At 35.0% G+C, this 22,151-nt stretch overlaps 1 non-coding gene across 1 annotated transcript; it reads right to left on the reverse strand.

The window, feature by feature from the left end:
- Positions 1-17,289: 17,289 nt before the first annotated feature.
- Positions 17,290-17,441, reverse strand: LOC145528054 (small nucleolar RNA SNORA62/SNORA6 family). The gene has a single exon (XR_014070128.1). It is a non-coding gene; the product is annotated as a small nucleolar RNA SNORA62/SNORA6 family (small nucleolar RNA).
- Positions 17,442-22,151: the final 4,710 nt, after the last annotated feature.

Below are 22,151 nucleotides of genomic sequence, written 5' to 3' on the forward strand. Positions count from 1 at the left end.
ACTGCAGCTATTAACATGGAATCTTCACATTTTTGTCACTGTAGTTCCTGATTCAACTCTGGTACTGAAGCCATTTGGGCCTAGATCACAAGTTCACATTCACTGATTTTTAGCTTCTACAAAAGAAGTTTAAAATCAGTGTTTTACTGGAAATTAACAGTGGAAGACAATCCAAATATGACCAAATAGTAAGGAACCACACTAGCTATACAAATGCAGAAATCTACTACTTCAGTGCAGAAAAATTTATATCATGTAGAATCATAAATCAAATACCTAAAATCACACAGCATACATCTGCAGTGTTTTTGTTAAAAGAACTTTCTAGGGTGATGAAACACTTGTATATTTTCTTGATAAATGGTAAAGTATTTGCCAAAATCCATCAAATCTGTGCTATATATGTGTGCATGCACACACATGTTAATAGTGAAAAATTACATTGTGTAAGAATTTCTATGTGTATAATCCACTTTGATATATACTACTGAGTATATCTGATATCCCATTTCTAATAGACACACTTGATATATAGATAATATAAGCATTATATATTATTATATATGTATTATATATTAGAAATTATATAAATATAATTTACATGTACAGACACACATCCACATACCCCAAGGTACAGATGTTCAAAAGAAGAAGATCCAGTAGAGAGCAAAATCAGAATTTGCAAATATCCTATTTAATGAATGAAAATGTGCTATTTCTTACTATGATCCACATATATGCTTCAAGTACAATTCTATGCTGTACTTAATTATTTTTAATTTCATATTTCAGAGCCCACTAGATAGGTTTTGTCAATATTTTTGAGCCAAAATGTCTTTCTTGTTTCTAAATTTTATTCTTCTTTATAAAGGTAAAACCATAAAGGATTTGTCAGCGATTGCCTAAGATAAAGCAGTAAAAATTAGGCTATAATTCAAGTTTTATCATATCACATTTGTACCACTATAATTAAGAGTCTTAGGGCTTTTCAACTACACATCTCTTATATATTTTGTTGTTTATAATTATACTTTAAGAAAATCACTTCTCAATTTTTCAGAATTGAGGGGAAAATCAAACCTTATTTTGCGCTAGAATATTCAATAAATTTTTCAAAGGAATAAATAATTTCTTCTTCAATTACCACAGTTATTCCCCTTTCTTAACAGTACTGCCTTCGGTTCAGTTCAGTCGCTCAGTCGTGTCCGACTCTCTGCGACCCCATGAATTGCAGCACGCCAGGCCTCTCTGTCCATCACCAACTCCCGGAGTCTACCCAAACCCATGTTCATCGAGTCGGTGATGCCATCCAACAATCTCATCCTCTGTTGTCCCCTTCTCCTCCCGCCCCCAATCCTACCCAGCATTAGGGTCTTTTCCAATGAGTCAACCCTTCGCATGAGGTGGCCAAAGTATTGGAGCTTCAGCTTCAACATCAGACCTTCCAATGAACACCCAGGATTGATCTCTTTTAGGATGGATTGATTGAATCTCCTTGCAGTCCACATCCACATAAAAAGAAAACAATGACTAAAACCTTGCACTGATGCAAACACACACACACACACACACACACACACACACACTATGAACTAAAGTATGTGTACCTACTGTAGGTCTTTATTTCCTGAGAAAAAAATAGTCTAATTGTTAAGTTTGGACACATATTTTAAAGAAGGTTATAGTACATATGAATTTCTGAAATTTCAGCTTTCTAGTAACAAAAATACAAACATATAAGCAAACAGTTTTTGGCATAAAGCATGGACATACTAATTCTAAGCTGTAAACCAACAATAAAACAAAGAATGAAAATGTGAAATTACCTCTCTCTTATTTTTCTTTGTGGTGATGAAGTTATTCAGTTTCCATAAAGACAGTTGCTATCTTCGGGAAGCTATGTAGAAATCAGAAAAGGAAATAAACATTTATACTATAATAAATATTGTATCAGTGGATTTTCTGTTTCAAAGTAGTTCTCTCAGTGTAAATGCACATGCAAATATGTATTTTCAGGTCTTTAGTAATAGTAATAACACAATACCAAATATGTTCATTGATAAAAAAGTGTTGAATTACAAGCTTCTCTACTCAAAGACAATAGACTGACAGACTGTATCATTCATACTGTTTCTCTATTTTCTAAAGATTTTTGTTCTTTAATTTATAAGTTTATCTCTGTAGAAAAGTAGAACTTTTTATTCATAGGCAAAACTGTTCAATGGTTGGATGATTAAATAATTGTAGCTCTGTGACAATTCCACCAAGTGAAATGATGAAGTAAAGATTAGAATACTGCACAGTTTTTGATATCACAGGCTTCTGATTCATAGATTCAGTTTCCTTGCATTGGATAAATTCTCTCATTTTATGGAAAACTTAAAACTCCCTGTGCCAGAACCTTTTAGGAAGTCTCAAAATTGTTAGTAAAGCAATTTTATTGACTTGCATTACCTGTATATGACCCTAAGGATATTTTTAAGGTATTCTCTTTTCTCAATATCCAAGCAACCATATTTATATTACAGATCACAAACACAAAATGTAAAGTAACATACCTCAATATTTTATTAAATTATTTGTTTTCCCATTGGCATCCAAGTTACTATAAGTCCTTTGTGGATAGATTATTCCCTTTGCTCATTTAAAGAAGAATACAAATAAAGCATTAAAAGAATTCCAATAGTAGAAGCTTAGAAGATTTGCTTTAGCAAATATTAAAACAATAGCTGTCGGACCAAGGGTTTCAGGGTGGGATAAATTCTTCTTGAGACCAAAAATATATATTACTTTATGATCTCATAAAATGATATATTGTGCAGCCAAATGTGAAAAGAACAAGAAAGAGCTTTTCTCTTAATAGGAAGATTGGAAACCATTTCAAAGAAAACATCCTATAACACTGAGTATTCACTGAATTTGACTATTTTTTCCAAAAGTTTAGAGAAAGGAGTCTATTAGATTGTTTGTTCATAGATTCAACACATTGATTGCATAATATTTATTGGGAGTATTTTAGGTACCAGAGATGCAATAGATTAAAATCAGAAAATTTTCCTGCTTTCTGGAGAGTGCATCTATTAGAGAAAATATTAACAGATGAATAAACAGACACACAAAACAGTATCAGTTATAAGTTCTGTGAGTGAAATTCATGCACATTGAGTGGACTGACTGCTGATTTAAACTGAAGAGATGGTATTTGACCGGATCAGAATCAAACAAGATCCAGCCATGTTGTGTACCTTAGGAAAGCACATTTCAGGGAGCTAGGGGGAATGAGTGGGGGGCATCCTAAGATTCTTGAGCCTCATGCTTGTGTGGAGAGTTTGATGACCAAACTACTTGTGGCTAATGATGGAAAGTGGGGGATATATGTTAGAACTTTACAGCAGTTAGGTCTTGTTGCAAATTCCATTTCAAGTAAAGAATTTATCCTATATAGGAAAAGAATCTAAAAAAAGTGGATATATGTGTGTATATATGTATATAACTGATTCACTACTCTACACCCAAAACTAAGACAACAATGTAAATCAACTATACTCAAAGTTTTTTTTTTTTTTTTAATGAGTTCACAATTTCATGCCAAGTAGAAGAAAAGACTTTCAAATATAAAAGTAGGGAAGTGACAAACTGTATTTTTTTTTTTAATTTTCTCTTGTTTTATGGAAAATGAATTAGGAGATTCAATGGGAAACAAGTAAAAACAGAAACAGGGAATCAGTAGTATTTTGGTAGCCTAAGTGCACAATCTTATTTTGTTGGTAATATTTAAAATTTGTTTAGAATGAGGCCACATTTTCAGTATACATCTAAAATAAGCTTTTAAATGATTGAAGATGAATTTAAAGAGAGAAGATGATGGTTGGGTAATTACGTCTTCTTTAGCTTCATGTACTTCTAGTTTTGCTAGAAGGAGAAGGACATGGGACATGGAACAACAGACTGGTTTTGAATAGGAAAAGAAGCACATCAAGGCTGTATATTGTCACCCTGCTTATTTAACTTATAGGCAGAGTACATCAGGTGAAATACCAAGCTGAATGAAGCACAAGTTGGAATCAAGATTGCCCAGAGAAATAACAATAACCTCAGATATGCAGATGACACCACCCTTATGGCAGAAGGTGAAGAAGAACTAAATAGCCTCTTGATGAAAGTGAATGAGGAGAGTGAAAAAGTTGGCTTAAAACTCAACATTCAGAAAACTAAGATCATGGCATCCAGTCCCATCACTTCATGGCAAATAGATGGGGCAACCATGGAAACAGTGAGAGACTTTATTTTCTTGGGCTCCAAAATCACTGCAGATGATGACTGCAGCCATTAAATTAAAAAACACTTGCTCCTTGGAAGAAAAGCTATGACCAACATAGACAGCATATTAAAAACCAGAGGCATTAGTGCATTTAGTCCAAGCTATATTTTTTCCAGTAGTCATGTAATGATGTGAGAGTTGGACTATAAAGAAAGCTGAGAGCCAAAAAATTGATGCTTTTGAACTGTGGTGTTGAAGGAGACTCTTGAGAGTCCCTTGGACTGCAAAGGGATCCAACAAGTCCATCCTAAAGGAAATCAGTCCTGAATATTTATTGGAAAGAACTGATGCTGAAGCTGAAGCTCCAATACTTTGGCCACCTGAAGCGAAGAACTGATTCATTGGAAAAGGCCCTGATGTTGGGAAAAATTGAAGGTGGGAAGGGAAGGGGATGACAGAGGATGAGATGGTTGGATGACATCACCAACTCCATGGACATGAGTTTGAGTAATCTCTGGGGGTTGGTGAAGAACAGGAAAGCCTGGCATGCTGCAGTCCATAGGGTCACATAGAGTCAAAGATGACTGAGTGACTGAACTGAACTGAACTGACTCTAGCTTCTTGAAAATTGCCCTAAAATATCCCTACAGACAGGCTTCCCCAGGTGTCTCAGCAGTAAAGAATCTGCCTGCAATTAGGAGCCGCAGGAGACAAGGGTTGAACCCTGGGTCAGGAAGATCCTCTGGAGAAGGGAATGAAAACCCACTCTAGTACTCTTGCTTGTAGAATCCCATGGACAGAGGAGCCTGGCAGCCTACAATCCATGGGGTCACAAAGACGCAGACATGAATGAAGCGACTTAGCAAGCATGAAGGCATTGCTAAAGACAGTGATTCTCAGCATATGTGTAGGGTGGGAGAGGAACAGAGTTTCGATGTCCTACGGATCATTTGAAGTTTGAGTTTGCGTTTTGTTGTCTTTATGGTTGAAGGGACCCAACTAATATTTATTCCTGTGGACATTTATCTTTGATATGTTAGATGTCCTGGCTTTCAGCCAGTCCCACATAATTGTCCTGTGTCTTGAACAAATTTTCAGAGCCTAAAGTAACTCTATTCGTAGATCCAAACATATTTTAAATAGATTTAATATTCAATGATATTTCCAGAATTGTACCTAATATTCAAAATAAGAAAAATATTTACTGGAAATTCTCAGTATTTTGGAAAAATCATGCCATTAATAATAATTATACTTAGGGCAAATTTGAATCATGAATAAAATAAAGATGTATCAGTCTACATTTGTATCTGTTGCATACAATTATGTACCAGAAATTTTTGAGGGTCCTTTTAACAGATTCAAAACCAAAACATTGTGATATTTGAAACATAAAATGAAAGAATCTCTTTAGATTTTATCAAAAGAGGTTATATTCAAAATGAATTATATAGTTGTCATTTCATATTTACAGTTATAGTAGAGCAATGTTAAGAATGATGTTATAAAATTCTGCATTGAAATCGTTTACTTTTTTCTCACACTGAATAATATTTACCTTGCCCAAAGCAATGAAGACACTTTCCAGTTTCTTCCTCTGAAAGCTATACTGTTTTTCCTGACATATTAAGAACAGTCCCTCTGCATGTGACTTATACCATCTCCCACCTTGTATTCCTTTCTTACATTTGTATTCTTTTTTTTGAGCTTTCTTTCAATTTGGATTATTTTTTATTTATCTATCTTTAGTGTCAGTAATTCCATTCTTTCCCATAATCTTTGGTTAACCCTCTTTTTTGAATTTTGATTTTAAATATGTATTTTTCAAATCTAGAACTTCCATTTATACTTTTAATGCATTCCTATACTCAATTTTCTCCATATTTTTAACTAGTTTTAAAACAGTGGCATGTCCTCTGTTTTCTTTACTATATTAGCTGTATTTAAAAATCTTGGATGTACATATTTGTGTAATTAGAGAGTGTGATGTACAAAATGGGTCATATGACCCTGCTAACAGTTTGAATAATTTTTTTATTTTGTGTCAGTCACTTTGGGTAAATCTTCTGGTCCTAGATGAAGTGATCTTCCTACAGAGGTGTTTCTTTATTTCCTTTACTAAATAGAGAGATTTGGGAGCTCATTTCCTTAAGTTAATTAGTGACATAAATGAGCTACAGTTAGGTAGGTCTCAGAGTTCCAGCTGAGATCGTAGTGTATGCACCTGGGTCATTCCCCTGGGGATGCTCTGATGTTTAGTGTTTGCCTTTTCAGGGCTGCAAGCCTGCCAAAGTTCCAGTCAGCTTAGATTTTAGACCTCTTTGCTGCACAGAATTTAAAAATGTTTTGGAAAGAAAGCATTTTAACTGCAAGACTTCAAAAATGTCCTTTATTTTTCTCTGCAGGAGTACTTCTCTGCTTCTACAAAGCATAATCTCTCAGCCTCTTAGGGCCACTTAGAATTGGAGAAGCCACTGGGGACTCTCAGGGTACACATGATTAACTCGTCACTGTAATCTTATCCTTCAGAATCATAGCCCTTTTCATCAATCTTGAGTTAGCCCTCTCTGATACCTGTAAGCAATTTATTTTGGTGTTTTGCATTTTATCTGCTTTTTGTTTATTTGGGTTTTGTTTTTGTTTCTTAGCCTTTTCTATACCATAGGGAAGAATAAACATACGCCTAGGCATAATTCTCAAAATTACAACATAATTTGGATACATTACAAGCATGTGTTTATTAAGAGACACTCTCAAGAAAACTCATAAGTATTACATTGTATTTCATGAAATATCTCTTCAATTTTAACATTAAAGTGATACTTTGCCAAAATTTTGTCTAAAATTAACTTTGCAGAAAAATAAACTTCTTTGCCTTTTTCTTTTGCCCACTCCCACTCATCAAACCATTGACTCCTAACTGGGATCTGTATGTACCTGTTTGAGAAGCCCAAAATGTGAACAGTATTTGAACATAGTTTAGTATGTGTGAAAAATAGGGTAAACTTTTGTGTTTTAAATGTGCTAAAATGGTAAAATAATGTTAAATCCAGAGTAGGGAATTTTAAGCAAGAATTTGAACTGTGATCAGAGAAGATTTTGCATGTGCTTCCTGGAAATTGAAACTTTCTTCTTTTTTATGTTAGTTATCTTTGGTCAAAAATAATTGCATGTTTAATTACATTTCACAATTTTTCCACTAAAAGGGAATATTAATAGATAATTTATATATATTGTCAGTAATGCCTAAGAAAAATGAATACATCACATTAGTTTTAGCATGATAAATATGTACTACGAAGCCCTGGGTTTAAGTTTAAGCCCTGCCATTTCAGCTTTTTGCCACCAGCCCTTAGTGTCAGCTATTATTTCATAACAGTTTACAACCTATATTGTGGATTACAAAGACATGTTTCACAATCTTTCAAAAACAAAAGAAAAATTCAAATTGAAATGATTTTTTAAAAGGCATCTCTATTCATATGTAGGGATTATTATCAAAATCATGAAAAATTATATTGATAGCTATCATTTACTGTAATGGCTCCCCAAAGGTTATCTACATCCTAATTTCCAGAAACTGTGAATACGTTAAAGTATAAGGCAGAAGAAGAGTATAAGTGCTGTTGTTTTTGTTGTTTAGTCACTAACTTGTCTCCAACTCTTATGCAACCTCACAAACTGTAGCCCACCAGGCTCCTCTGTCCATGGGATTTCCCAAGCAAAAATACTGGAATGGTTTGCCATTTCCTCCTCCAGGGGATCTTCTAGACCCAGGGACCAAACCTGCATCTCCTTCAAGTCTCCTGCCTTGCAGGTAGATTCTTTCCACACTGAGCCACTGGGGAAGCCCCATAGTGATATAAAAGTAATAGCTTTACTGATATTTATTGTCCTTCCTATGTCCCTACATTGTGTTATGTCATTATTATTTAGTTTAATCCTCAAAAAAACCCTCTGAAATATTGCTCCTTATATCTCAGCATCATAGGTAATGAAGCAGAAGGTGAAGGAGATTGATTTGCCCAAGTGATGGAAACCCCAATGTAAAACAATTGCCAAATAGCAAGGTTAATTTTAATAAATTTAAGAAGTGTTGCCTTCCTGTGTATCCAGTCTTGTACTACTCTAAATGTTCTTTTGTCTGTACTGGAAGTGTCAGTAAATTGTGGCCACTTTAGTCAGAATTCAGTTTGAAAGAATTCAGAAGAAAAATCAGAAACAAGACAAAAGAAGGGTATTTCTCAGTATTGTAGAAATACACCTTTTTTGACAGAATATTGAGTGTTGATGCCTCAACTCTTACTCCTCCTTTTACAAGGTTATGTCATCTCAAATAGGCTGTCAGCTGAGCTCTAATTTCACAAAAACAAATTTTATTTTTCATGATTTTACTTCTCTTTTTCTGGTCATCTCAGTAGCTTCTTCAATGGCTTCTCTTACTCCCCAAATTCTCACAGACTATGCTCATAGATACGTTACAGAAATGTTCTTAAAATATAAATTAAACAAAATAATGTACTTTACTTAAGACATCATGGCTTCCATGCATAATATGAGTGCAACTGTATCACCTGCTTTTTATCTTTTCATACTGTTCTCAAGGCAACAGTAAGAAAAAGCAAAAAGATAGGACACTTAAAGATGAACTCCCCAGGTCGGTAGGTGCCCAGTATACTACTGGAGATCAGTGGAGAAATAACTCCAGAAAAAATGAAGAGACGGAGCCAAAGCAAAAACAGCACCCAGTTGTGGATGTGACTGGTGGTGGAAGTAAAGTCTGATGCCGTAGAGAGCAATATTGCATAGGAACCTGGAATGTTAGGTCCATGAATCAAGGCAAATTGGAAGTGGTCAAACAGGAGATAGCAAGAGTGAACACCAACATTTTAGGAATCAGCAAACTAAAATGGATTGGAATGGGTGAATTTAACTCAAATGATCATTATATGTACTACTGTGTGCAAGAATCCCTTAGAAAAAATTGAGTAGCCATCATAGTCAACCAAAGAGTCCGAAATGCAGTACTTGGATGCAATCTTAAAAATGACAGAATGATCTCCGTTCGTTTCCAAGGCAAACCATTCAATATCACAGTAATCCAAGTCTATGCCCTGACCAACAATGCTGAAGAAGCTGAAGTTAATCGGTTCTATGAAGACCTACAAGACCTTCTAGAACTAATACCCCAAAAAGATGTCCTTTTCATTATAGGGGACTGGAATGCAAAACTTGGAAGTCAAGAAATACCTGGAGTAATGGGCAAATTTGGCCTTGGAGTATAGAATGAACAAGGCAAAGGCTAACAGAGTTTTGCCAAGAGAACACACTGGTCACAGCAAACACCCTCTTCCAACAACACAAGAGAAGACTCTACACATGGACATCACCAGATGGTCAACACCATATTCAGATTGATTATATTCTTTGCAGCCAAAGATGGAGAAGCTCTATACAGTCAGCAACAACAAGACCAGGAGCTGACTGTGGCTCAGATCCTGAACTCCTTATTGCCAAATTCAGACTTAAATTGATGAAAGTAGGGAAACCACTAGACCATTGAGGTATGACCTAAATCAAATCAAATACAGTGGAAGTGAGAAATAGATTCAAGGGATGAGATCTGATAGACAGAGTGCCTAAAGAACTATTGACGGAGGTTCGTGACATTGTATAGGAGACAGTGATCAAGACCATCCCAAGAAAAAGAACTGCAAAATGGCAAAATGGTTGTCTGAGGAGGCCTTACAAATAGCTATGAAAAGAAGAGAAGTGAAAGGCAAAGGAGCAAAGGAAAGATATACCTATTTGAATGCAAGTTTCCAAAGAATAGCAAGGAGAGATGAGAAGCCTTCCTCAGTGATCAATGCAAAGAAATAAAGGAAAACAATAGACTGGGAAAGATTAGTGATCTTAAGAAAATTTGAGATACAATGGAATATTTCATGCAAAGATGGGCACAATAAAGGAGAGAAGTGGTATTGATCTAACAGACGATATTAAGAAAAGTTGGCAAGTATACACAGAAGAGCTATACAAAAAATATCTTCATGACCCAGATAATCATGATCTGGCCTAGAGCCAGACATCTTGGAATGCAAAGTCAAGCATCACTATGAACAAAGCTATTATAGGCAACGGAATTCCAGTTGAGCATTTCAAATCCTAAAAGATGATGTTGTGAAAGTGCTGCATCCAACATGCCAGCAATTTTGGAAAACTCAGCAGTGGCCACCGGACTGGAATAGGTCAGTTTTCATTCCAGTCTCAAAGAAAGGCAATGCAAATAATTCTCAAACTACCACATAATTGCACTCCCTCACATGCTAGCAAAGTAATGCTCAAAATTCTCCAAGCCAGGCTTCAACAGTATGTGAACCACGAACTTCCAGATGTGCAAGCTGGATTTAGAAAAGTCAGCTTAGATTTAATATATCTCTCTTAGATGTCTTGCATAGCCCTTCGAAATTTGAAATAAAAATGTTATTGGAGACATTGGATATATAAATTTTTTAAATCCAGTATTTTATAAAACTAACGTATATATCCTTAATTCCTTTATTCATTGTTGTTATACACATAAATATTAAAATAAAAATAAGATTCATCAGGAAAATATGGGAGTACATATATAACATATTAATTTGTATTCCCATTGAAAAATCTGAATTTCACAGTCTCAGCATCAGTGTAGAACTATATTCAGTTCTCCAGCTTTATTGTAAAACCAGTATGAAACAATTCTAATTTAAAAGCCATGTGGCTTTAAAATCAAACCCTGGCAATGAAATTGCTTCAATATTAAGATAAGCTCCAGGGATGGGTTTTAAAATCAAATCTTTAAAAATTTTTATATGTCTTTGATGAGCAATTTCTCATGTTCATTCCTATAAGCAATAATATCAGAGTAATCAAAAACAAGAATTTCAATTCCAAACATATCCTTAGAGATGACATCAATATAAAAGCAGTTTTATCTGGATAGGTTTTGAATTTTCATTATTTCTAGGGAATTTGTGCTATTTCTTTATTGATGGTAAATAGCACAGTAATACTTATTTTGATCCTAAGGCAGATTAATGTATTATGCCACATCATATTAGTTTCATATGCCACTTTAGTGAAGAAAACATGATTTTTAAATCCTTCTTGTCTCTTCATTTATCAGTTTATCACTGTCTACATTTAATATCTGTTTCAACTGCTATTTTACTCTTTGTTACAAAATAGTTATGACAGCTTTCATTTATTATGTGTTTATACTGTTCTGAAGACAATGCGTGTTGTCACTTAATTCTCCAAATAACTCAATAAAGAATCAAGTCATGGAGAGAACATATAGGAACTTCTTCTAGATCAAAGAACAAGTCAGGGTTACAACAAAGATTTTAGGCTAACAGCCTGAATCTAGAGTCTGTTCTTCTAATCATTAATGAACAAGCTCTAAACAAACATTTCTCAGAAACTAATTTAGTGACTGTATATATGTGAGCTTGTATTTATACATCATATATGACATATTATAATTTTAACATTTAAAAAAAAATTTAAAGAATATTCTTCAATATTTATTTAAAGTGTATATTTGGCATTTAATTTTTCTCTTGTGTGTCTATGAATACACTTAACTATGAGTATATTGTGTAAAATAGTTCAGAGAAACAATGTCAAGTTTATCTTTTTGCTTGAATAAGTGAATATTAATAGAAAAATCAAAGATATCTTTAAACATTCTTTTAAAAACTTAAAAATAATGTATTTTACTTTTGTAATTTTCTATCTAGGCTTATTCTAATGTAGTTTTAAATAAGAATAACATTATATAAGTCCGATAGATTGATATAGATGATAAATAAATGTGACAAGGGGTGGGGAAATTGTAGGACTTTCAAAAGAGAAAGGAAACACACAAAGGAGACCAAAACCCAGAAACAACATGGATTTAAAAAACTAGTCAGTTTTGCTTAGTCAGAGTTGATGTTTGTAAAAGGTTCATGAGAAAACTTGATTATTAACAAGAATATAGTTATCTTTGTGTGCCTGGTTTAGTCATATTTGACTGCAACTCCACCGGGGAAAATAAGAAATTACATTAGAGTCACTTATTTCAGAAAAGTAAAACTTACAAAGAGAGAAGGTATAAATGTAAATAAAAGAGATCAATAGTAGGAAATGGCATAAATGGTAACAAATGAGAGTTTCAGCAATGTTACATCTCTCTGATGATTGCTTCTTTCTGACCACAGTCAGGAAAGTTTATGATTTTTTAGAAATATATGTGACTGGGTTAAGCCTATCTAAAAAATTCAGGGTTAAATCTGTATCTCAAGGCCCTTAATTTAATCAACCTTGAAAAATTGTTTTTTGATATTGTGATATTTTTGTTTTATAAGAAATATGTAAATAATAATCTATATTATGGGCCCTGTTTCCTGTTTCTGGCACAAAACTTCTAAAACTCTTGATTAAATTTCCTAAATGATAGGGTAGGGGAGGTATCTTTTGTTATGTAAACATAAGGTGACTTTTGGAAATTCCCTAGTAACATAAGTGCTTCCCTGGTAGTTCAGGTGGTAAAGAATCCTCCTGCAATACAGGAGACCTGAATTCAATCTCTGGGTCAGGGAAATCCCCTGGAGAGGGGAATGGCAACCCACTCCAATATTCTTGCCTGGAAAATTCCATGGACAGAGGAGCCTGGCAGGCTACAGTTCATGGGGTTGCAAAAAGTGGGACACTACTGAGCAACTAACACACACACACACACACACACACACACACACAAAACCTAAGGATAGGGGCTGGTTGCTTGCCAAGGAAACCCACCTTGTGATTAGAGGGTGGGAACTCAGTCCCACTTCTGGACCTCCAAGGAAGGGAGGGAGAATGGATGGAGATTGAATTCACCTACCTCTGTATTATACCTGATTGAATTCAGTCCTACTTCTGTAATGCAGGCTGCATAAAATTCCCAAAAGATAAGTTTCTGAGAGCTCTGAGACCCTTCCCAAAGACTTAGCCCTATGCATCTCTCTGTCTAGCTGTTGCTGAGTTCTATCTTTTTATAATAAACTGATAGTCTAGTAAATAAAATTTCTCAGTTCTGTGAGCTGCTCTAGTAAATTAATTTTATCAAGGAGGGGTTTGTTGGAACATCTGTCGTATAGCCTACAAGTGAGAAGAACAGGTATAACCACAGTTTGATATTGGTATCTGAAGTAGAAGGGGATCAGTCTGGTGGAACTGAACCCTAAACTTGTGGTATCATTTCCTATTAGACAATGTCAGATTTGAATTGAATTGTAGAATACCCAGTTGGCTTCAGAGAATAGCTTGATTTCTAGGGAAAACTCACACATTGAAATTGCTGTCAGAATCACAGAAGTATCAGTCAGAATCATAGACAATATATGTTGATATATTGACGAGTTTTGAGATTAGAATTGATATCTTAGGGGGCTAATATTCTGCCTACTGATGCTAACAGATGCTGAAGCTGAAGCTCCAATATTTGGCCCCTGATGCAAAAGACCCTGATGCTGGGAAAGATCTAGAGCTAAAAGAGAAGGGGGTGACAGAGGATGAGCAGATGGATGGCATTACTGACTCAATGGACATGAGTTTGAACAAACTCTGGGAGACAGAAAAAGACAGGAAAGCCTGGTGTGCTGCAGTCCATGGGGTGGCAAAGACTTGGACAGAACTTAGTGACTGAACAACAGCAACATTCTGCCTACCAAAAGAGTACCTACATTTTGGGAAATTATTGGCAAAAAGATTGCTTTGTTATGATAAATGATTTTGTCTAAACCCTGAAGTGTAGACATTATTATTCCTTTTAAAATGTCTGTAGCACGTATAGTCACATTGTCAAATAAATAAATAAATATACATTTAGCATTTATATAAGGATATAAGTAGCTTAAGACAAATTAAAATATTTAAGCAGTTATTCTAGACAATTCATCCTTTAAGAAAATACAACTTTATTTATACATAATTATTAATTTTGTTTAAAGACTATTCAAACATATCGTTTCCTATAGGAACAGGCAGGAAAAGTGCATATAATTAGACTGTGATAGTATAGGAGGAGTTAAGGTAGAATTCAGAATGAGTCTTGAAGTTTAAATACACAGTAGGGAGGAGGAAAAATAAACATTTGAAAACTATAGGGCAACACTCAACAAAATTCTATAGAAAGATAAAAAGAAGTACATAAATAAAAGTCTAATAGGGAACACTTTCTAGTGAGCAGAGGTTCTCTTCATGTGCTCTAAGAGTTCTGTGTGAATGATACTTAGCATCCAAGTTGTGGGATTTCAAGTTCAGCTTCACTTCCCTTTCATTATCTCCTGTGAATCCTCCTGCTGCTGCTGCTTTTCTTTTCATTCAATGCTTGTGCTCATAAATTTATCTGATCATGCCCTCTCTAGTTTAGAGGCAAATGAGAGGGCCGGCTTATTTCAGGGGAAATTTAGTTTCTTTTATTTCTCATATGATGTGCTTGAATCCTTGTTAAGGCTTTATCATTCTAATCTCTTAAATGATGGCACAGTAATTTTAAATTGTGCCATCTAACACAGACTATTCTCTTTAGGAATAAGTCATCATTATTTGTAACAGGACATATAAATATGGTTTTGACCTCTTATTCTTTGAGATATTTGCATAACTGTAGTGTTCAAATACGGTTTCTGAGTCTCTTCTGGTGCCATTGTTTGTTTTGAAACGTGCCAGCTAGTGCCAGTTATGGTTTGCAAATGCTCTATAAGGACAAGGCAAGAGAGCGAGCACAGTGTCCTGGGTGAGTTCATTAACCATACTCTGTACTCTGTAGTAAGCCTGTCCAGGTTTGGATCCAGGTTAACTACATATCAGTTTTGTGATCATGGACAACTTAGACTTCTCAATTCTTCATTTTTCTTATCTGTAAAAAAATGTACAGTAATAACAATCATTTAATCCAGTTGTCATATGGAATTAAAAAATTAGTATCGGTAGGCAAATGGTGTCTAAAATGTAAATGATTCTATATAAATGTTAAATAAATAAAACAAACTTTGTCATGTAGTTCAGTAATATGATTCAGTAATATGGTTCTTTCCAGGTTGTCAATTTAAAGTTTGCATCATTGATATTTTTCCTTCATAATAAAGATTTCATTAGTTGACACATATAATAAAGAGAACACAGTACTTGTTTCATAGAAAGTACTCAATTCATTATATATATTACTCATCTTGGTATTATTGTGAGACAATACCTTAATTTTAGTGAAAGTCAATCCATTTAGTTCATGAAACGTAGCACAAATGAGCACATATGTTTAAAATAAACATATCTTTAAAAAGAAAATATGCTCCTAAGGCTAAAGAAGAAAAGAAGGAAATAACATTAAAAAACAGGCATTTATAGTAGTTTATAATAGATGTGTGAAAAATATAAAAAGAACAAACTACTAATTCCATAGTAATTTTTTTGCAATATTGTACAAAAAATGGTCAAATGAATTAAAGGGCTGAAGATCATGTACAAAATCTATTTTGTATGGCACAGTGAATAAAATAGATGAAATGCTCTAAGCAGTGGAAATTATTTTTAGTCAAAAGTTTATTAGGAAAGAATCCCTTGACCAATGGAAAATGAGTATCTACCTCGCTTTATTCAAGCATGAGTTGGGGAGTTATCAGAGTGAAAGTTGCACAAAGACATGAAGGTCCAACTGGGAACATCAGCTTAAGTGTAATGGGTAGTAGTTACCTAGGAACAGAAATTACCCCTAGACCATTAATAAGAAAAGAAGTTCTTTTGAATTACATCAGGCAATGTATTTAAAAAATTGTCCACAAAGTGACAAGCAGAGGATAACTAATAGACTGTTGTGCTAAAAAAATTAGGCTAGAAATGTGGTGTATCTGTGTAACGTAAGGATATGACATCTTTATATCAAAAGACTATTCATTAATACATAAATGTCTAGGAAACTAGAGGCCAAAATAATTAAGAAACTGACATCTACATGCTGAAAATCTGACAAAGATATAAAAACAATGAATCTAAGTCAATATTTATTTAAGAAAAAAAAAAACAAAACACCAAAAAGCAATAGTAACAGCAATATAAAAACATGGAGAACACAAGACGAGTTTATTTATTTATTTATTTTTCTTAGAAACAGTTTATTTTCCATCAACCCAACTTCCATTGTGGTGGAAGTTTGTGGAAGAACAGCTTACGACCACTCAGTAGTGGTTCCTACCCATTCAGTGGCCTGAGCGGTGGGAGCTGCAGACTAGTCTTTCAGTGGAAGACTGAGCACTCCAGTCTTCCGTGGGGAATTGCTGAATCGGCACGGAGGGCACCTGTAACCCTTCGGACCAGTCCGCCACCTCAGGCTGAGCGGCAGTGAAGGCAATGGCACCCCACTCCAGTACTCTTGCCTGGAAAATCCCATGGACGGAGGAGCCTGGTAGGCTGCAGTCCATGGGGTTGCTACGAGTCGGACACGACTGAGCAACTTCACTTTCACTTTTCACTTTCATGCCTTGGAGAAGGAAATGGCAACCCACTCCAGTGTTCTTGCCTGGAGAATCCCAGGGACGGGGGAGCCTGGTGGGCTGCTGTCTATGAGGTCGCAGAGTCGGACACGACTGAAGCAGGAGCAGGAGCGGTCCATTCGCCCTGAAATTCCTCCTTGGTCACAGCTTTCTCAGCTGCTGCCTGCTCCTCCTTTTCAATCTCTTCAGGATCTCGGTAGAAGTAGAGATCCGGCATGACCTCCCATGGGTGTTCTCCGGAGATGGTCCCACGCATGCGCAGAACTTCCCGGGCGAGCATCCACCACATCAGACCCACAGAATGCGCTCCCCTTTTAGGATCTCAGAGCAGAATACATCAACTGAGAAAACAGAAAAGTCAAGTACTGCCTGAAGAGTTAGGAATATTGAAGAGAGGGAAAAAAAAATGCTATTTTTTTTAATGTTTTCATCTCTCCTTAAATAAGCTCTCATTCCTTAAAATCGTACTTTTGTAGCAAGTATTACTATCCAACTCCACTCATTGGGCCAGAGACCCTTGTGGTGTTAGCAAAAAACTTGCGCCTCGTGTAGCACACTACCTACACTTGTACAAGACGAGTTTAATAATAACTTTAGTACCCTAGAAAATTTTTTGCGGACTTCTATCCCAGGGGGCGCTTCCCTGGTGGCTCAGACGGTAAAGAGTCTGCCTGCTGTGCAGGAGATCAGGGTTCGATCCCTGGGTCGGGAAGATCCTCTGGCGAAGGAAATGGCAACCCACTCCAGCATTCTTGCCTGGATAATCCCGTGGATGAAGGAACCTGGCGGGCTACAGTCCACGGGGTCGTGAAGAGTCCGACACGACTGAAGCGACTTCCCTTTCACTGTCACATGTGGCGCTAGTGGTAAGGAACCTGTCTGCCAACGCAGGAAACTCAAGAGCCCAGGATTGGATTCCTGGGTCAGGAAGATCCCCTGGGGGAGGAAATGGCAACCCACTCCAGTATTCTTGCCTGGAGAACCCCATGGACAGAGGAGCCTGGTGGACTACAGTCCATAGGGTCACAAAGAGTTGGACCTGATTGTGCACACGTAATACACAGGAACGTCTGTTTTTAGAATAAATGCAATACATAGGAGTCCTGCAGTGTTATATGAAAAGGAGAAACTTTGCTAAATTCCTAAATTTAAAACGTTAGTGATCTCTAGTGTGTAATTTTAATATGCTAATTTATGAAACTCAAATGTACTATCACTTAATAAGATTAGTGTATTTTTGAACCATATGAATGGACAGCATACAAAAAGAATTTGAGAAATAGTTCCCTAGGTGTTCATAAGAATTACCTGATTGACACTTTCTTGTAACTTAATCACCTCTGGTACTATGTAAAGTCAAGAAAGGAACAAAACAGGTGCTATTTATCTGCTCCAAAAGTTTTTTAAAGCTGGTTGGAGTGACCCATCTTTATAATCAGATGCCTAGTTAAATGACATTGAGTTTCACTATATTCTTATAGTTCTAAGTACAGGAAGGAATTTGTCTTTGATGCAAAATAGAAAGCAAAGAACTCATTTGGGCACTGCACAGAGGATAAAAAAGAAGGGGCTAACCTGGTGAAAATTACATATTCATGGAATATTTTACATTAAATTGCTCTGTTTCTAAATACAATCCTATAAGCTTTAAATGGAAAATCTCCTTTGGCTATAGAGAGTTTTTCCTGCATATGGACTACAGTATTACATTTTTACTTGTTTGTTAATGATAATGATATATGTTGCTCATTTTTCAAAAGCAAGCCATTTTGGAAAAATTATTTGCAAATAAAAACATAAAATTAGGCAATATTTTCTTCAAATGGTTATTTTTTTTTCAAATGGTTATTTTTATAAATAGGTTATAATCTGATTTTTTACTTGAAAAAATTACAATGTCCAAAGACCACTATTGTTTTCATCATGGTATTCTTAATAACTGAGCAGTATTTTTAATAATTGTGCAGACTGAATTTTTCAATTTGGTACTTCTTTTACTTCTAGGAGAGAAATAACTGCTGTACTTTGCTTCTTTTCATTGTAATTAAAAGTCATTTAAACTATATTTACCAGAAAATAACGGATGAGTGGGGCATGACTGAGCTACCAGATAATATTTAATATACCAGATAATATTTAAGATTGTGTTATATCATAGGATTGTATATTGTATATTGTTAAACATCATGTGAGAGAATCATATATATTCATATATCATCTGTGTGTACATACAGAGAAATAGATTGATAGATTGGATCATAAATATCTGTTCATATGTACATGCAATCATATTAATATATGCAAATGTATGCATCTGTTTGCACATGTATCACTCACTGCATGCAAGCTAAGGCATGCCCAACTCTTTGTGACTCCATGGACTATGGCCCACCATGCTCCTCTGTCCATGGGATTTGTCAAGCAAGAATATTAGAGTGGATTGCCACATCCTCCTCCAAGGGATCTTCCCAACCCAGGTTTCGAACCCATGTCTCCAGTATCTCCTGCATTGTCAGGCGGATTCTTTACCACTGAACCACCTGGGAAGTCCCATGCCCATGTATACCTACTGGTATATTCCAACTCAGTTACAATCACAATATATACATGTATGTATGTATGTATGTATACGCACATACACCAGATCAAAACACTCTGGATCAGATATGATTTTGAAGTTGAAATTGAAAAGGGTAAATAAACATGTAGTGTTTATACACACACGTCACACATATAAATAAATACACATAATGTAAATATTTGACATATGGATTGGAGGAAAATCGTTACTCAGAGAGCATCTTGCATTTGATTCTGCTGTTGGCTTTAAATTAAAGAAAATAATAGTAAGGCTAATCTATTAATGAAATCCCTGGAATAATTTTAAAATGTTAATTTCCTTTTAAGATTTTTATATATTTTTCAATGGTTAGTTATATTAAAATGACATTAGAATCCAAATTGCCTACCAGTAAACTCCCCTGCCGGAGAAGGCAATGGCACCCCACTCCAGTACTCTTGCCTGGAAAATCCCATGGACAGAGGAGCCTGGTAGGCTGCAGTCCATGGGGTTGCTAAGAGTCGGACACGACTGAGCAACTTCACTTTCACTTATCACTTTCATGCCTTGGAGAAGGAAATGGCAACCCACTCCAGTGTTCTTGCCTGGAGAATCCCAGGGACGGGGGAGCCTGGTGGGCTGCTGTCTATGAGGTCGCAGAGTCGGACACGACTGAAGCGACTTAGCAGCAGCAGCAAACTCCCCTGCTGGCTCAAATGGTAAAGAATCTGCCTGCAATGCAGGACACCTGGGTTTGATCCCTGGATCAGGAAGATCCCCTGGAAAAGGGAATGGCTACCCACTCCAGTATTCTTGCCTGGAGAATTCCAAGGATAAAGGAGCCAGGTTGGCTACTGTCCATGGGGTCGCAAAGAGTCAGACACAACTGAGCAACTAACACTTTCATTTTCAAACTTTGGAAGAAAATTTAAATTATATAATTCTCTTCAAAATATTTTGTTTCAGAAAACTTATTTCATGGAATTATTTATTTAAATTGTTAAGTAGCAAACTTCTTTTCTCTATACCTAGACACTCAGATTAAAAATATTAGCAATTAGATGAAGTGGTAATTTTGTCTACATCAAAATATTCCTAGTCTTAGGGTAATGTAACTATTAAAAACTTGGTCCTCTTATAGCTTGACTTATCAAATAAATGAAATAAACATCTAATTTAGCTGCATTAATGAAGGTAGAAATCAATTATCAGATTTAATATTTGTTAATTTAAAGTTACTCTGGGTACCATTTTGTGCTAGTTTATGTTATAATCAAATAAAAATTCACATGGGATTTTAAACCCTAAGCATTATATTGAATTATGTAATTATGAGATTATGATAGTACCTTTACAAAATGTATCCCTTTGTCTGTATCCTAGTAGACTGAAATATCTCAGTGAAATTTTCCTGTGCAGATAATGTGAAATTCCCACAAGTATCTGTCATTTTAAGTACAAATAAGACAAATGTATTTTCAAGATTAATAGAAAGTTAATTTATTTTTCTCAAGACACAGTACTGAAGTCCTGCTTTCAGTGTTATTTAGTGAATGGCAAAAAGCGTATCGTTTGATGAGTACTGACACATCATAAGTCAGAAAATTCTTTATCTCTCTGTTTCCAGCCTTACCAAGGAAAACAGGCAAGGCAAATACAACTTAATTTTAAATTCAAATCTATCTCAATCATGTGTTTTAGGGTCATTGCAAGCAAAATTCTAATTAAAATATTCACGAAGAGCCAAACTTGTATAAAAAAAAGTTACAAAATGAAATTCTTGTTGTAAATTCCTTTGGCTTCCTAAGTAAATGTCTTTTAGATTTGTTTTATCTCAGATTCTGATTTTTATTGAAATTATGTGACAAAATTATTTCCTGTTTTTGAATTTGTGTATCTATCTATATCTCTACACGCAACTCATAGGGTAAATCGACTGAATTCAACAATGTATTCAGTTTCCTCTGAAAACTATATAGTGTTATAAAATATGACTTGCAACATTAATTAATTCCATAATATGAAATTTATTTCTCAATTATGTGCACTAATGTAGGAAGCACATATGAATAACAAAAATCAATTTGTATTCTCCACAGAGAATGTTTGAATTTTTATTGGAATGTGAATGTGTTGAAGCTCTGGAAACTCACTTAATACAATATAAATACATGAACAAGAACATGATTAGAGTTTGCTAAGTTGTCAAATATCCTCATTTTTCCCAATACTCAGCTACTCCTTGAAGTCTCTTCTCAGTAAGAAATGCTTTGTTTTCTCAATTTTTCTTGTAATGTTTTCTTGAAATGAAGCTTTTAAGCATTTGCAATTTATATTCCCTTTATCCCTGCAAACAAAAACTTTTAAACTGCGTATATTCAAAAGCAAACAAATATGAGGTCTACAAGTGAATATTAATTAAAGTAGGAGTCTCAGAGCAATTGTAATGGAGAAATAAAGCAATGTGCTATGACAAATCATTTGTATAAAACCTGGAGTGATAATATCAGAGTAGTAAATAATGTTAGAAACATGAATATACATACTAATAATTAACATTAAGAATATATATGTATATATATATACACATTAATTACAAAAAAGCAGAAAATACTGGGGAGGGTAGATAAATATTAATTTCTATAATAAAACAACCCAGCAAAATATAATATTTTAAAATTCCTCAGAATGTAAATCAAACCTAAAATACCTAGTAGGGAGAACTAAAGTAAACAAAACTAATTGCTGCAATAATATCCAATAGAGACAG

Source organism: Giraffa tippelskirchi, chromosome 11 (genome assembly GCF_054371585.1).
Source record: "Giraffa tippelskirchi isolate mGirTip1 chromosome 11, T2T-mGirTip1v1.2.pri, whole genome shotgun sequence".
Taxonomy (NCBI): domain Eukaryota; kingdom Metazoa; phylum Chordata; class Mammalia; order Artiodactyla; family Giraffidae; genus Giraffa; species Giraffa tippelskirchi.